We start from the raw sequence: 18,515 nt of genomic DNA on the forward strand, positions 1-18,515 counted from the left end.
AAACATTATGGTGACATATAAAAATCCTCAGTTCTTGGCCCTTTTTAAATGAACATTCCTCAGCCATTAAGGTCAACCATCTTTGTAAATGGGTATGTGGAAATTAGCATGGTTTACAGCAAATTTTGCACATTCATCCAACAGTACCTCAAACTTCACTTCCTGGGGGAACTTTCTGACCAAGTGGTGACTTCTGCACCTCCACCTTGAATTCTTACAGCATCATTATGTCTCTACTGTCTACTTTGCTATCTTGTTGGACTTTAGTATAGGCTCAGATGTCAATTTAACTGGACATGATTTTGAGATCTCAACTAAATGTTAAACTTCTCAGTGATTGAGACTTCATCTTAAATCTTCCTTTGGGAAATACCTGCTCCAATAAATCCCTAGCACAGTATTTCACAATTTCATTTACTTGTTTATTCATTTGCTTGTTTATCAAACATCTTAGAATACCTATTCTCATTGCTTATTGAAAGTGGAGTTACCACACCCATATAAATGAGATATTTAAAATAATATAATGTCTATAAAATAATACATGTACAGAATGAATCCAAGTGTTCCCCAATCAGTGTAGACAGAGGAGAAATTTGATATACCAACTTAATCCGTGGTGTGTGATGGTGGATATCAGCAGACTCCTCCAAACACTGTTGGAAATTCCACATGAAATTTATAACTGGGTGAGACAGTCTTGTTTGCAACTTTATGCCATGGTCTGAGATTTGCAGAAAGCCCAAGACAGTTACATTGTTTACCAGATGCATCTTTTTTATTCGCTGGTCATTCCACTAATTTTATTGGATTTCAGAAGCAAATAAACAAAACAAAAAAGCCAAAGTTTTCGACTATTATTATTTTTTTCCTCTTTTGGATGTCCTAGAAGACAGCCAGCTGAAGTAAAAATTGGAAGTACATTTTAGGTGGCCAAAAAGAAGAAATGGGTGGAAAGAGTTATACTATGAAATTTCGTAGCATTTCACCCAATTTAGAGCTACCTGGGGCGAGGGTGGAAGGATGGTTAGGAGGTGGAATATCAGACTGAGGTGTTAACACTTTTCTGATGAAAGATAAGACTGTTGCTGAGAAGGGGGCCTCTGTGCCAGGCGGCCATGCCCTACAACCTGGAGAGATGCCATTTATATTGGAGTCCATGTGGACAGTGCTTCCTGGGGATGGGCAATGGAGCTGTAGAGGACACAGCCTGAAAAGCTACCCTGCTTCATTGCGTGGGTCTGATCTTAGGGTTGGTATCCAGGTGTTTCCATGACGACTATTTTGAGGTCCTGTGTGTGAAAGTTTCTATCCAGGGTAGTGATGTTATTGATGCCTAAAATTTAGAGTGAATATCTCTAGAAAAATCCATTCACCTATCATTGCTTCAGGAAGTTATGTTTCTTCTTTGAAAAATGTTACCGTTCATGTGCATATTCTTTGCTTTTCTATCCCTAGGGTGCCACATACTTGACATGAGGCTTTTTTTCCCCCTTCCTTTTTGGCAATTAGAGTGCAAAGGTGCCCATGAGGACAGAGTTTGGCAGAATTTTCCTATTGAACACAGGGGTGTCTACTGCTGGCAGACAGAACCACAACTTATTTTGAAAACATTCATTTGGGCTAAAAATGATAAATCTGTATTTATCTTCTTAAAATGTTCTCAAGGGAAAGAAAAAGAGAAAGAAATCTTGGATTTGGAAAGCATGGAGACCAGGGAAAAGAAGGAGGCAAAATCTGCTTTTCCCAATAATTTATCTTCTTGGATACTTCCCAGTGGGCATTGGGTGCATTTCCAGTCTATTTTTTGAATGGTAAAATGAATATTTCATTTAACCAACTGTATTCCAGAATATATAACTATCGAAAGCCTCCATATGAAGAGCCAGAACAGGCTCTTTACCTCATCATATATATGACAGAAGAAAGTGTTTTGTTTTCTAAGTAAGAATTACTAGGTGCCATCCCTGGACATTGTAGCAGCTGGCACTTTTGATAGTTCTGCAGTGTTTTCCAACAATTCTTTCTGGTTTAGTTGGTCATGGTTTCCGAGATGCTACTATACACATTACCTAGAACCATTATTTTCCCATTGTTTAAATACTTTGTAAGCAAGAAATAATTAAATATTTTAAAAGATAAATTGGAACAAATGGGAGAATTGTGGGTGTTTATGATAAGAGTACCAAAAGCTCAATTTTCCTCCAAATGGATAATCCAGCATTGAGAATTAGTCCAATTAAAATACAATCATATCATAATAACACATTAATAAATATATAAATAAATACTTCTGTCTGTACTACCTGAACAAAAAACTGGTTATATTTTTTCTTAATTTTTTCTTTTTTTCTTAGTTAAAAGCCAGTTACTATTTTGTTTTCTTTACAATACTTATCCATCTTTAGTGTGCATATGAATCGACAGGAGATTTCATTAAAAATGCATATTCTGAGTTTTGAAGCCTGGGTTGTGTCTTAAGTTTCTGCATTTCTAATACCCTTCTAAGAGGTGCCAGTGTCATTGGTCCACAGATCACATTTGTAGCAAGCCTCCCTATTCCACTTCCTAGAATATTGTTTGGCAAGTAATAGACACTCAATAAACATTTGCCAATAGGTGAATGAATGAATGGATTAAAAAAAAAAAACACCTCACACATACTGTTACTTTCAGATTCCTTTTTATATTTTCTCCTAGATGGGTTAATTTCTGAGTTTAATTAACACACAAAACATTGGTATTTATACTAGACCAGCGAGTGCTAAAATGTATAGCTTTTCAAGTGAGAAATAATACCTTCTTGCTCAGGGAAAATAAATTATAGCATGTAATGCCATCACGTTATTCAACAGATTAGGAAAGGAGAGTCAGGAAAGTAAACTTCAAATAGCCATATGATGTAGTTAAAAATAAAAGTTGGGTGAAGAGGTTGGTTATGTCGGACACCCCTGGGTTAAACCTTACTTACTCATGTTGTCTGCTGTGTGGCCTTGGGAAGTCATTTTACTAAGCCCCAAGATCCTCCTCCAAAAAATTGGGTAGAATCTCTCCTATATAAAATTATGAGGAGAGAGACTGAAATAACTATATAAATGTTAGGTTTCTTCTTATCTTCCCTCACCCTTGCCCAAAGTAACATCATAAGGAAATATAGCAGGATGGTAATTCCAAATCAATTTGTTGCCAACCCTCTGCTCACAGAAAGAAAAAAAAAATCAGATTTGTGTAGACATGCTCCTTCAGTTTTAGAGATCAGATGGAGGCAAATGTTAAATAATCTTAGAAATATTTATTCCTCCCGCATTAATTATCTTTTTACTAGCTTTAGCGGAAATGGCCACTAGTGTTATGAAGCCTGAGAGTCTGAGAAAGTTCTCCATCCTCTCTACTTCAGCATGCTTTTTCCAAGATGAAAATAGAACATTGGCCCTAAAATGTCAGCTCTCTCCTTACATTTTCTTCTTCTTTTAAAAATTTCTACCAACTTTCCTCAATAACACATTCTTGGTTTTGTTGTCCTGATGGCAAGAAATTCTCATGTGCAAATGCAGTGATTTAAATATATTTCCCTTTCCCTTTTTAGATGGAAATAGAAGATACTAAGCAACCTCTTCCTTGAGGAGAGGGGAAAAAAAGAAGCAAGCAATATTTTATGTGCTATTTACTTTATATTTTCTCATGTAATCCTCTCAACAGTCTTGAGCTGAGTGTTATTTAATTCATCTTATAGATCATGGAATTGAGCTTTACTAAATTAAATATCTTTCCCAAGATTGTAGCTAGTAAGTGGAAGTGAGGATTTGATTCAAGATTTCCTTCATTTGAAAAATACATAAGGATGAAGCATGGCCAGTTTGGTGCTCTATATTTTAGATATGATGGTACAGGGTGAAGAAGGCACCTGTTCTCATGGATCTTATAGACCTGAGAAGTAGATGGCCAAGCAACTATTTTGGCTCAGCATGTAAGTGCTCTTGCCTCCTTGCCTCGAGCTGTGCAGTGGGAGCTCCTGACCAGGGGACCAAGGCTATCTGAATCCCAAAGCCCCACTCCCCCCCTCCCCCACCCCCACACAGTGTGTCAACTCTGAATGTTGATAATAAAAAGAACATCATTATAATACACCATAATACATAAATTCAGTCCCTTCCACCCTATAGGTTAGGCTTACAGTAAAAGCGATACAGGAGCACCTGGGTGGCTCAGTTGGTTAAGCATCCAACTCTTGATTTCAGCTCAAGTCATGATCCAGGGTTGTGATATCAAGCCCTGCTTTGGGCTACACATTGAGTGTGGAGCCTGCTTAAGATTCTCTCTCCCTCCCTCTTCCTCTCTTCCCTGCTCTCCCTGTCTTGCTCTCTCTCTCTTTCTTTCTTCCTCTGCTGCTTTCTCCTGCTCTCCTTCTCTTTCTCTCTACCCCTTTTGTCCATCTTCCCCTCTCTCTCTCTAAAATAAAGATAAAAAAAATTAAAAAATAAAAGTAATACAAGTACTTTTATTTTTCAGTCAGCTCTCTGTTTCTAGGGCCTTATTTTTTTTAGCTTTTTCCCTGAAGTAATGAGTGGAATTTTCAATAAAGTCATAGACTTATTTAAGAAAAAAAGGCAGAGGTGTGGTGAGAAAAATCATAAACCAGGAGTCACACATTACATTTTTTTTTCCTTTGGTAGACAGTGAGTATGAATATCAGGTCTTGATTATGGTATCTCTCTCCAGTATGACACTCAAGATATGGTTCCCCTGAGAGCCCAAGGAGAAAGCATTATTTTGTTCTTATTTTTACATGAAGGCCCAACTTGATCTATCGGTGTTGTAGTCCACAGAACTTTCTCCTGAATTTCAAATAACTTACAATCTGTGCCATGTAATTGTTGAGTCTTTGTGTCTGTCATCTATGATATTTCTCTCACTGTTTCAGGCCTGATAGATTTATCCTCTCAATAACTTTACAAATCAAATGTTGTGATGACTTCTTCCTCCTCCTCTACTTTTCCTCCTCTGTCTCCTCTGTGGAAATCAATGAAGAACAAACACAAATGAGAAAGGCAAAGGCTATTAATTTTGAGCATTCTGTAGCAAGGGAGTTAACTGCTTTACTTGCATTTGGGCAGAGACTCAAAGGAAGGCATAGGACTCAGAAAACGTTATGGTGGATAAAAGGGATGGCTTCAGGTAAGTGCTGATTGGAGACTGTTGGCATCAGGAAGCTGTGGTTGGGCTAACTAGAAGCAGGACATTTGTATCGTTGGTTACCAGTGCATATTTAATTTTTTTCTGGTTTGTTTTAAGCTGGAAACAGGGACAAAAGTTAGGGAAGCTGTCAGAAATAAATTCTGGTCATTTGGGGCTAATTATCACAGAAATTATTGTTAAGATTCCTGGATTATCAATAGAGATAGCAATCTGGATTCCTGTAAGTCTGGTTTATAGAAGGCTGGCTTCTTTATTGCAGATGTGGAGGTTGGTTTCCTGTGCAGGTTGTTGCATGTGTAGGTCAAGGTTCTGTTTTTATATATGGTCTGGCCATTATTCATTGATATATTCAGTCTCTTCTGTCCTTCTCCTCCTTTTCCCCTTTCTCCTCTATCTTATTTTTCCTACTTTGGTACTCTCCATATCAAAGTCAGTACAATATGATTGATTATATATTTTCTTTTTTTAAAAAAACTTTCATATTACAAAATTTTTGCATATCTATTGAAAAAATTTCAACCAATATAGTGTATAAAGGATGAGAGAAAGGTCACCCTTTCCTTATCATGGTAGAATAACCATTGGTTAGCAGTATGGTGCTCATTTTGTAAATTATTTTCAGACAAATATGTGCTATTCATTTAAAAACTGAAATTATAGCACATTATATTTTAAACCTTGCCTATTACCACTTATCAAAATATCATAGACCTTCTTCTAAGTCATAACCCACAAATCTATTTTATTATGTATTCAGTCATAGGCTCTACACTCACTAGAATATAAACTCCATGAAGGCCAAGTTAGTAGCTCTATTGTTAATGGCTGTTTTCTCAGTCCTGAACAGTATCTGGCACATTGTAGGTACTCAGTGATGTTTGTTAAATTAATGAATTTAGGTTGCATTTTTATTTTATTTCATTTTCATTTTTTAATGTTTATTTTTTTTTTATTTTTGAGAGAGAGAGAGAGAGAGAGAGAGAGAGAGAGAGAGACAGCATGAGCAGGGGAGGGGCAGAGAGTAAGGGAGACACAGAATCAGAAGCAGGCTCCAGGCTCTAAGCTGTCAGCACAGAGCCTGACACGGGGCTCGAACTCACGAACCATGAGATCATGACCTGAGCCAAAGTCGGACGCTCAACCGACCGAGCCACCCAGGTGCCCCTGCATTTTTATTTTTTTTAATTAATATGTCAAGTAAAGAAATCATGAATAGTTTTGAACTTACGTGTTTGCACACTTGTATTTCTGCCAAGCAGAGACTGCTAGGAATAGAATTATGGCAGAATGCATAAACATTTTAAATCTTGATATAGGTATCAAACTTTCCTCTAAAATAAGTTAGTTTGGGGGCACCTGAGTGGCTCAGGCAATTAAGTATCCTACTCTTGATTTCACCTCAGGTCATGGTCTCACAGTTTGTGTTATAGCCCTATATTGACCTCTGCTTGGGATTTTTTTCTCTCTCTCCCTCTCTTTCTGCCCCTTCTCTGCTCTCTCTCTCTCTCTCTCTCTCTCTCTCTCTCTCTCTCTCTCTCTCTCTCAAAATAAGTAAATAAACATCAAAGTAAATAGATATTATTGGTTGCTTACCCAAAATCTGTTGCCTCCCCTAGTCTCACCAACCACCTCTTTTGAAAATAAACCAAATCTTATTTGGGGTGTCTACCCTCTTCTTGCAGTCTTATCTTTTAAAGAGCTCTTACCCCCACCTCTGCCAAATTTAGGGACCTGGTTATAAACCAATCGCACATTCTGTTCTCCTGGCCACCCTCATTAAGCATCTATTTTAAGCAATGCAAACAGATTCAATTTCAGAACTTTTACTAGGGATACTAGAGGGGAAAAAGTTCTCTTTATCTCCTTGAGTATGGTGTGGTTCTGCAGATGTGAAGCCTGGAACTGTGGGAACAAATCTGTCCTTATTGCGAATCCAGTCATAGGATAAGATTGGCACCATAAAAGCAATTGGGAAGGTAGAACTGAGCCAGGTCTGAATAAGTCCAACCCTGAAGCCTCACCCACTGCAGGACTTGCACTCACGTTAAGGCAATTGAATTATGTTTCCTGACATACATCTCTATAGTTCTTCTCTTAATTATTTTATTCTGATGTTTTTCCAAATCATCTTGGACCCAAGGATGCTCAGGAAAAAATGTCTTCTAAACAACTCACTTCTAATACTTACTTACACTCTAATACACCCCAAATACTTCTAAAAGAATCTGCTCACCTGAAGAGTTTCTCCTTGTGCCTTACATCTCTTTGTGTTCCACCGTGTTCAGTTTTTCTTTAAAATGCTTATCAGTTGCTCAGGTGTGGGAGATAACTGTGCCAAATCCCATTTTAATTTCATTTTCCTTGGTCTCCTGTGGAGGAGAAGCATCCCCCTTTCTTGCTGTTGGCATCTACACACTATCAGCTTGGTCACAGTCTGGCTCAAGACCCAATTTTGAACCTAAGCCAAGGGGAAAACCTCCTTTGTGTTCAGGTCCTTCACATGCCGTTGCTAATATAGTTGTGCCTGAAAATGGCTTAGCTTCTGAGGCATCATGGAGCCAGCCAGTTCTCTTACTAGATTTGTCCAATCAATATAAAGAGAAGAATTATTAAGATCCAGGCAATTGGGAGACACTTAAGATGCAGAGGGAATGGGAAAAAATCTGTTAGAAAATGGCATCTGTTTCTTGATATGGGTGTGGTACATGCTGGCCACTGCTCAGGGAAGACGAGCACATCTAATAACCACCAATGAGAGCACAGCACATACACAGACATTGGTGGATGAAACTTGGCCTGGAAAGCAGAATATGAGGGCCTGGATGTGTGTGCATACTCTGGCACCAATAGCAGTGCTTTGTAAGTGGCCGCTCTACAGAGCTCTCCCTGGTAGGGGACTGATCTTGGTGTGCCTGCCACTCTTCTCTTCCTCTTCCTGCCATCTTTCCCCATCCAAGATGTATTCAGACACAATCTAGGGCAACATGACACCCAAGAAATATTTTGGCTTGACCTGAGAACATTCTGTGGTGCAGAATTGGTAATACCAAGCATCTCCACTTATTTAAAAACCAGATACATTTGTTTCTTAAATCTATGAATTTCTTAAATATTTCTTAAATCTATTAATCCCTCTCAGTATATATATTTTTTACACGTTAGTTGTGCATCTAGACTCCAAAATAGCCTCAATAATTCTCATCTCCTGGTCACACTTGTGGAGTACCCTCCCACATTGTTTGAGGGTAGATGGGAATAAGGACTATTGATGGCTGACCTTTGGTTTTTCTAGAGGTGGGAAGCCATAAGAGCAGATTTATGACCAACAAAGTAGGTCCAGAGCCACTGAAAATGGAATGATGGAGAGAAGGGGGAATCTTTTTACTGAGGCCAAGTGGAAAGAAACGTTCTATCCCCTTGTGAAATTTAGATCATGCAGCAGAGTCCTGGAAAGCTGAGAGATGGACACAAAATTAATTACATCCCAGGGTTTTATGTTTTAGCTTAAAAAAAGGAATAAAGTGTGAAAGAGAAGGAAGAATGGCTCTTGTGATTGAGGTTGCTTGTTGTTGTTGTTGTTGTTGTTGTTGTTGTTTTTACTTTGTATATGCATGCAATCTATTCACATAATGGTGGTAACTACATGGTAGAGCCTTTATGTAGATCTAACTTCTTCAAATAGTCTTGAAGAAGGAAGGGATGCTTTTTCGTTATTTCATGACATTTCCAGTAGAGCAGAAAAAGGTGATATATGCCATATAACAAGATTCCATGGCTCGAATTATCTGTAGGAATTTATGAACATGTTCAGAGATGGATCTTCCTCATATTATAAATGAAAGATCATCTCTTGTACTATAGCAATAATACTTTAACCAGATATTGATTCTAATGTTTATTTTGTCAATCACTGAAGTGTGCCTTTTGGTGTACCTCTGAATCTATTTGAGGCTCCGAATTTATATAAGTGAAATGGGACTCTTTAAAGAAATGCTCTGAAAGTTCTTGACTAGTTCTAACGTTATGAGGTTCTATCTCCATTATGCCATGGATATTTCAGTCATAGAGTCTCTATATGTAATTATAACAAGAGAAATACCCACCTCCACCCTTGACCATTAGATCCTTAGCACATTGGGTCTAATAAGTGAAAACAGCCTGGTGCAAGAAAGGTTCCAGGGTGATCAAAAGGGGCAGAAAATACAATGTTTTTCCCTTAAGTCAATAGCATAAGTTTGTGTCAAGAGTTCCTGTGTTACTAAGGACAGTCTGAAATTTTAAGTGACTTGCACTTAAAAGATACATGTCTGTTTTATCCAAGTAAGTGAAATGGATCCAAAGATGAAAGTCCCATTTTTTAGTACTGCCACAAATCCAAATTAAGGAGAGGTGTCTGCAAAAGCCTTTGATTATAGATCATAAAATCTCCAGCTTATATCAGACACTGTAAAATTGCTCAGTGACAAATGAAATGCCTATGCACTAAATATATCTTTTAAGCACCTTGCAGTTCAGGTACGTTTATCGCTGAGATACAATAGTACTTCTGCAGGTCACAGGTACAAGGTCAGAAATGCTGGTTCTGCTGGTTTGGAATGTAACACTTAATGGCCCATTATTTGAGGACATAGAGCAGAGGCTTCAAGCAAATACACAGACTATATTTCATGTGGAAACTTCAGAAGCCAATAGACCAGCCATATTTAGAAATAATGATAGACCAGACCCAGCATGCTCATGTATGGCTCAAAAAATACAGGGACCCACCGGGATTCAGCTTTGTAACAATAGCTTGCATCTGTGTAGTGTTTTGTAGTGTTTCAAAGAACTCTCACATACAGTGTCTCATTTGATCTTCACAGCAACATTGTGAGGTTGGCAAGGCAGGAATTATTATCCTCATTTTATAGAATAGGAAACTAGACTCAGGAAGGTTAAGTGACTTGGCCAAGGTCACCCAGTTGACATGCAACAGAATCACACAGGATTTGAATATACACCTTCTGACTTTAAGTCCAATATTCATTCCATTACAACAAGCAAACAAAAGCTGATAATATCTATTCAACTACATTGTTGGTCATTTCTGGCTCTAAAAGTCTACATTATGGAGTTGGGTATGAAAATGTAGTAGACATTTGACAAACTTGTTTTTCTCCTCTCTTGGCCACTTCCAAATGTCTAGAGATGAAACAGGTATATTTTGACAATGACAGTAGCAAAATATCTGAGTTAGGTGGACAATGTGAGAGATTTCCATAAAAGCACATTGGGATAAATGAAAAGGAGAGAAAGCCAAGAACACCTGGATACTGGAATATAAGAATGACAGCAAGTGAAAAAAGACAGTGAGTTGATAGTAAATGGAAACTGAAATACTGAAAACCTACTTCTTGATATTATATTGTCATCCAGTGAACCCCTGCCTCACCCTCCTCCAGTCCTTTCTCCAGCTATTTCTCATTTACTGATGCTTTTGTGTACCTTCTTGCCATTTTTGACTGTTGAGGAACACAAAGATATATTTCTCTCTTCAGGTGAATGAGTTAAGTTTTTCCTTTCTTCCTTTCCCCTTGAAGTGCCTGGTTCTGTCTCTTACTCCTACAAAGTCCTCCTTTGCATCCTTCCATGCAGATGAGCCAATCCTCTCTAAATGTGATAAACAAAACATAATTCTAGGCCATATGCTGGCATCCAAAGAAGAAATGGCAAAATTTAAACCCACTATGGCTGATCGTTCCTTATTCCCACTCTGATAGCATGTACCATCATTAGATCGCACATATTTTTCCCCCACTGAACTCAGTCAGGGTATCAGATTCCTTCATTACCCAGTTGCCAGTTATTAATTGGAAGAGGCAAGACAGATGGGATCTATTCCAAATATCTTTTGAGTGTGTGGGTGGGGGATTTCCCATAAACCCCTTTTCCACACAAATAAAACCACATATTTGACCTAGAAGGCAGCAGCTGTTGAAGACTTTACTCTACTTTTCTTAGGCTTATTGTAGTCCTTCTCTAATTTGTACTGCATACTCAGAAGCACTGAGAGAATTCCTTGCGACCCATGACTAAGCAACACTTGAGAGCTCCAATCTTACAAATGACTCAAATGAGCATTTTGTTTTTAACATTTCTCTCTGTCCTGTGATTGTAACTCATGTGACCAAGATCAAAATGCTATGCAGTGCAGCAAGAGGGATAACTAAGTGTATCAATTCATGACTTGAGGCTTAATATCTCCCACTTTCTCTGAATTTTTCAGAAATTGAGAGAGCAATTGTTCACGCAATTTTTGTTGTTGTTGAAAACTAAAGAGAGGTCATAGATGAGTGTTTGGTAATTTCTTGCCTTCTCTGTATAGTGAAAGGCATGCAGATTCTCCTCTGACTTTGTACAGTCAACCTATGGCTTCCATTCTTCTTCTCACCAAGGAAGCTCAGAGACTCCAATAGTAAGGACGTTTGGTTGAGATACTCAGTAAAGGACTCCTAATTTCACCTTGCATCTAGTATGGCTGTAAGTAAACGCATTTTCAGAGGGTAATAGGAGTAGAATTAGGCCTCTTTACAGAAGGAGAGATGTTGATTCCCCTGCTGGGAGTGCTTGCATTATCTCCAAAGGGACTCTGCTACTGAGAGGCTTGTTCCTCTGAGGTGCTCCGTATTAACACACGAGCGGGCGTGCAGGGAGGCAGGGGACAGAAATACGGAAGGCAACACATTTCATTTAAAAAGTGAATAAATTCAACTTGGAAAAGAACCTTGGAAGAACTCTGCATTCTGTTTTTGATGGCGAGTTTCGGGGAGCAGCGGGAAGATAGAGAGGTGCTGGAATTGTAAGGCTGTGCACGGAAACCTTGGTTTCCATGTAGGCTGTGAACGAGCAAGAGAGGGCAGTGTTGGCACATGTAAAGCAAGTCATGGAGGTTTACAGGCTCAACTACGAAAGACATTTTTTTTGTTGTTGTTTAAAATTTATGAATTCTTATTGTTGTTTGTCTCACCCCCCAAACTATACATCCCCTCACACACACATTTCTCTTGGAAGTCTTGCCTGACCCTCGTCAAATAAGAAACCCCAAAGTAACATCTAGTTGGAACATGAGCAAAGATTTAACTGTGATGACTGGAGTGGAGAATGGAAAACAAAGTAAACCTGGGAAGGGAAAGAATAACATGATAAATTACTTGTAACTAAATGGAATCATTTCAATCAAAACCATTTTTTTTAAATGAATGAACTTGCTTCTTTGCTTGATTCTAGCTTTAGCAAGAAGATCAAAGAGATTTATGACCTGTGTCTCTTCGAGCCTGATGCCAGAAATGAACATGTTCTCATTAATAGTCATTTTCTCGTCAAAAGTAGGCTTTTATGCAGACAATGTGCATTGCTTTCATAGCTTCCTCATTGGAAAAAAAATTTTTTATTAGAAATTGGATGGCTCATCTTGGGGATGATGTGTTGTATGTGTGCTTGTGTGTGTTGGGGGCATTTAATTGCTTTTATGTTTTAAATGGTCCAAACTTATGTGGCCCATATATATTTCAACTTTGAGAATCCTGCCCATTTCAGTGAAGTAGGACACTCAACTGACATAGTGAGAGGTCCAGCAGACAAAGGTCAGTCTCCAGTCTTTGGAATATTTTAAGTCTGATAGCATGAGGAGATGAGATTTCTCTGCAAGTTCAATTTTTGCACATTTTAGGATGGCCAGCTTCATGCTGTGACTCTACAGTGTGACTTCTGTGGAGACTTAAGCAATTATCTGCTGAATTTGAGCAACAAAATTCAAAAAACTGAATAACAGAAAAATAAAATAAATAAATATGAATCTTTCTTCTCCATTCAGGAACAGGATATTTTGTTCCTCTTCACTGAATGGTTTCTGTCTGCTTGTTTGTTGACTACACCGGCTCCAGCCTGTGTTGGAGCATATATTTAGATACACAAAGAAATTATCAAGTAGGAATGACTGAAAAGTTCAATTAAACAACCAGTTTGAACCTTTGTCACAAAGTTAACCAACAGGCCCGTTCTGGGGAACATTATATAACCATGTGTAAAGTAACGACATATGCTTAGGGAAATTTTTCAGTTTGACTTTAAAACTAAGATGAAACCAAGGCAGAACATCACCTATGGGCCTCAAGTCACTGGGCTGGCTTATGCCCCCACCCCTACACCAGACGTGGCTTGTGCCCATGGAAATTTCTTAGCCTTACATTGCTGTACAGAACATTCTTCCAAATTGACTGCTTTTTTTCTCAAAACATTACATGTTTTGGCTTTCATGACACTACACATCCCTAATTTTCTTTCCACTTCTCTGGCCTCTTTTCCTCAGCTTCTTTCAATTCCTGCTTATTTCCCCAGCATCTAAATATTAAAATTCCTTCAGTATTAGTCCTAGGTGCTTCTGTTCTACACTTTCTCCTAAGGGGATCTCATCCATTGCCATCCTATTAAATGGCATTGATGGGGTTCAGGACATACTATCCCAAAATATGGCTCCTTAGCTTACTGATTTTTTTAAGCTAAAGGAATTTGAGACACAGTAGGTGCAAGAAGGACTCTCTGACCTTTATCATTTTCCCTGAAGCAGGTCACAAGACCCTTACGTGAGAGGTGCCCTCTCTATACCTGGAGTAAGTGAGCATCTTTATATCAGAAGATGGAGGGATGCAAAGAGGGATCTGAACAAACAGGCCATACTAACTTCCCTCCAGTTTACTACCTTTTGTCTTACCACATTTTCCCCACAACTTTACACTCTTCATCAAGCCTAGTATAACAGCACTCAGATTTAACTGTTTCTTTGGGTCTTCATTTCCTTATGGAGTTTTTTGTATTATAAAACTAATATTAAATAAATGTGCATGCTTTTCTCTTGTTAATTTATCTTTTGTCAGTCCAATTTACAAGGGCTCCAGCTGGAGAACCTAGGAGGGTAGAAAGAAAAATAACTTTTCCTCCTTTGTAGCATCTCTACATTGATGACTCCCACATTTCAATCCACCCTGACCTTTCTTTGAGCTCCTGACTTGGATAGCAGCCCTTTACCGGAGGTCACCACTTGGATGGGTCACAGAATTTCAATGTTGAGAAGACTAAGTGACTTTCTAAACTTTCTTTTTTTCCAATACAATTTCCCCCCAAACCTAATCTAGAAAGGCTTTCACCGTTTATCCATCTGCTCAGTTTGACACACTTCTCTCTCTCTCTCTCTCTCTCTCTCTCTCTCTCATTCATTCGTAGCTGTGTTCATCTGCATGTTCTGGACTGTGCACGCACATGTGTATTTTAAATGCATATATTTCTCCCCATCTCCACTATTCTAATCCGATTCCGAGCCACCACTATCCTCTCTCACCCAGACTGTTACACATTTCCTAACAATTCCTACATTAACATTCTTAGGCTCTTCATTGCATTCATTGTGTAACAGAGTAATCTTTTAAAATAGTTGCATGATCATTTTGCATCCCTAAATTCTTTGCATCTTTAAAATTCTTCGGCATCTCCCCTTTGATGTTGAATTATATTTTACCTATATACCTTGGCCCACTAGACCCTTGCCTTCCTTTCCAACTTCGTATCTTACTCTCTGCCCCTCCTTCACTCTGCTACAGCCCTTTGGACTTCCTTTGGGCTCACTTGCTAAACTATTTTCTAACTCAGGGTTTCTGCACATACTATTCCCTTTGCTTTTCCTAGGAATGGCTTTTTGTCAGCCTTCATGTGTAAGTTTAATGCCCACTCTTCACAGAGTCTCCCTCTGACCACCAAACATGACTCGCTTCCTCTCTCTGCTTCTCTATATCACTGTGCCCTGTTTTGCTCCCACAACACAATGTAAGAGAACAGAGAAGATAGTTGTTTTATTCAGCAAGTATTCACCCTGTGCTAACAGCACCTGCTACATATTAGTCCTTCAATAAATATGTATTGAAGGAAGTAATTTTAAAAAGAAAGAAGGAATGGATACACCTTTCATAATTAGTGAAATGGCTACTTTGGAAGGCAGTCTTAGAAAAAGTAAATTTTCTTTTCTTTTTTTAAAAAATTTTTAGCGTTTATTTATTTTTGAGAGACAGAGAGAGACAGAATATGAACAGAGGAGGGGCAGAAAGAGAGGGAGACACAGAAACCGAGGCAGGCTCCTCTGTCAGCACAGAGCCCAATGCGGGGCTCAAACCCATGAACCATGAGATCATGACCCGGCCAAAGTCGGATGCTTAACCGACTGAGCCACCCAGGTGCCCCCGGAAAAAGTAAATTTTCTTAATAAGCTAGAAAGGCTTCTCTCCCGGCCACACACGTAGGTTTATTTATGGGATCAAGTGGCTTTGTGGTTTGTAGGCACTTTAATATAGAAACTATTCTCTCTTTGTCAGGTTATGATATGGAGAAAGCAGAGGTCACTTGACAATACTATCTGTCTCTAAGATCATATCCCTTTTCCTCTAATGAGCTTGAAAATTCCTGCTTGGAAACATTTAATGTGCCAGTGCAAATATTATGTTTAGTTACTTCTGAAATGATGCTATTAATTCAAAACCACCTGTCCAATGTGACAGGAACGATCATTTAAAACAGAATTTATTTGCCTGGACACATATTTGGGGGTTCTTCCCTTAAGACCAAGACTGTGCCTGCACATGCAGTGTATGGCTCCTAGCAGATGGGGTCTTGCTCATTCAGGTAGCCAAAACATTTTTAAGTGCTCCATGCATCTAACTGGATAGTGAGGAATTATAAGAGCTGGATGAATCTAAAGTAAATAAATAAATAACAAGCAATAGAGCATAAAACCTTGACTTGGTCCAAACAGTGAAGATTTCAGAATGAGTTAGAAAATTTCAAAAGGAAAATGAGGCATGAAGGTGTTCTACTTTGTGGTCTGCCTGATACCACTGTAGTCATCTGTGTCCCCATCGTTCTCTGGATCTCAAGGTAGTATTTTTGGCAACCTGTAAAACTTGTCCTTCTTATGTTGCTCTAGTGGGCAAGGTGGGTTACGTTAGGAGTAGCATACTAAGTGACATTTAACCAGAGAATGAACGTAAGTAAGGGAGTACAGAATGAAAAAGATTACGATGCTGAAGCTCCTAATCAAGCCAATTAAATTTTCTTCAAACATTTTTCAACATTATACACACACATGACATAGTTTACATTGAGTGAACTTCGTCACAGTTTTTAAAATACCATTTTTTTTTGCATTGTTCAAAACAATATGGGACGCTGAAATACACAGAAACAAAGACATCTTTCATTCTGAAGAAATTACACCAATCCGTGAATATTAGCACATGCAATTACTGAACACATTGAAAGCTGAAGTGTTAAAATGTGATTTAGTGATGAGTTTTCAGAATCTGGCCCAGGCCTTACTCTCCAGAAGGAGGTGGGTAGCAATGTATAGTGTCAAAGATATGGAAGGGCCAGAAAGCGAGGAGCTAGTATGCATACTACTCATACGGAAGGCTTCAGATCCATAAGTAAAAGTGAGTTTGAAAACAAGTATCTGCCTGTCTTCTTCCATGTTGAATGCACAAGCCATACATTTGCCTTCCAGGGTCAACTGGAACCCTTAGCACTTGCCCGCTATTTTTTTCTCCACACCTTTACAAATACTGTGCTCTTCTGCCACTTCCTGCAGACGGGCGCTCCTCTAGCCTGTCACTCACACTTTTCCTACCATCTTGAACTTCCCTTCCCTCTTCTCATTGTTTATCCACATCAAACCAACCTCCATAAGCCCAGAGGGTAGCTCTTATCTTTAATCCAACCTTTTCTGGCCATTTTGTTTAAGGGGTAAAATCTTTCTCTTTCGAATTCCTATAAATGTACAGTGCAGTTCACATTTGACCACATGCTGCCTTTTGATGGTCTTCTGTTATCTTGAACTCATATTTGCATTTTGAGCAATTATTTTTGTTCGCTTTTTATAGATTTAAGTTAGGATAAAACTGGATATTAAGTCTTGATGCCAAGGCCCATGACTGATATATTTACTTTGTAATTTTCACAGAAGTCAGAACAGTGTTTTGAAAACATCCATTTACAACTGCTAGCTTCCTTTTTCAGAGCCTCCTGGATCGGCTAAATTTCCTGCACAGAAACACTGTAGGGAAGGTTTTCCTTCGAACTCTACACACTCTTTTGCATCAGGTAGAGACACATCTGATTTTTTTTTTAATTTTGATATGTAAAGTTACTTTAGTATCCCTCCATCTCCCCTCAAAGTCTAGCAGTGTAGATTTCACTCCAGGGTGAAAACCAGCTGTGATGGTACAAGGAAGGGCGAGGACTCTGGAGGTGAGAATGTCCTGACTCCTTGGCCTGCCACAGAGATCTTGGAGCAGTGCTCGACTTCTTTTTTTTTCCTGTTTGTTTACTTTTTACCTTCCCTTGTTATCTTTATTTGCTTGTGTCACCAAGTGTGGATTCTAATCGGCAGGAGCAGATTTTGGTTTTGCTCCTCTGATGTGCTGCATGCTCTAGATACAGCAGTGCGTCCAATCTGCACAACTCCCATTCAGGTGTGTCTTATTGTCTCACTTAATAGATGAGACTATGGGGCTTGGAGAGGGTGTTACGTAGGATGTCAAAAGTAACACTGCAGGATTGGTGGTGTTTTGTTTTATTTTAAAAGAATATGACATTTGTTACACATTGAACGCAAAAACAAACCCCTCTAAATAGCGACCAAGAGCATTCCTTTTATCCCTCTTCTGGTGCCCCCAGGCCTTCCCACTCTGATGCCAGTAAAAACACCATTTCCGCTATCCTGCAGTTATAGGAATGTATGCATAAAAAGAACAAAAGGTGGCAGTTGGTGAGGCTTTATGAAACAGAAGAACTCTGTGGGATGAGGGGGGCTATCATAATTTTGAAAGGAGGTACCCTGGCCCTAATTCCTATTTTTTTTTTCCTTCCGATTTTCAAGCCCTCCTGCCACTGTTAGGCTCCTGTGTTTAGGATTTGTGTGAGCAGTCGAATTTGACAGGTGTTGATCATCTGGGTTACAGAAAGGGAGCGTGTGAACGGGTTTGCTATAATGACAAGAAATTACGGGAGCAGCAACATTCAGTGTGATGCAGCACAAAATCCTCTCCATGAGGGCTGAAACTGCATCAAACCAAAGCAGTGCCGGGCTGTGTGCAGCGGTCACCAGCTACCTTTAGTGATAACGTTGCTAGGATATGAAACTCCAAACGCACTGTTAGTATGAAAGTGGGATTTCGTATTTGGGTGGGGGGGGGCGGGAAGGAGGAAAAAAGAAAAAGGAAAAAAAAAAAGAAGAAAGAAAG

Source organism: Lynx rufus, unplaced genomic scaffold (assembly GCF_022079265.1).
Source record: "Lynx rufus isolate CCGP_SWC_20201006 ecotype Redwood Valley unplaced genomic scaffold, mLynRuf1.p SCAF_22, whole genome shotgun sequence".
NCBI lineage: Eukaryota > Metazoa > Chordata > Mammalia > Carnivora > Felidae > Lynx > Lynx rufus.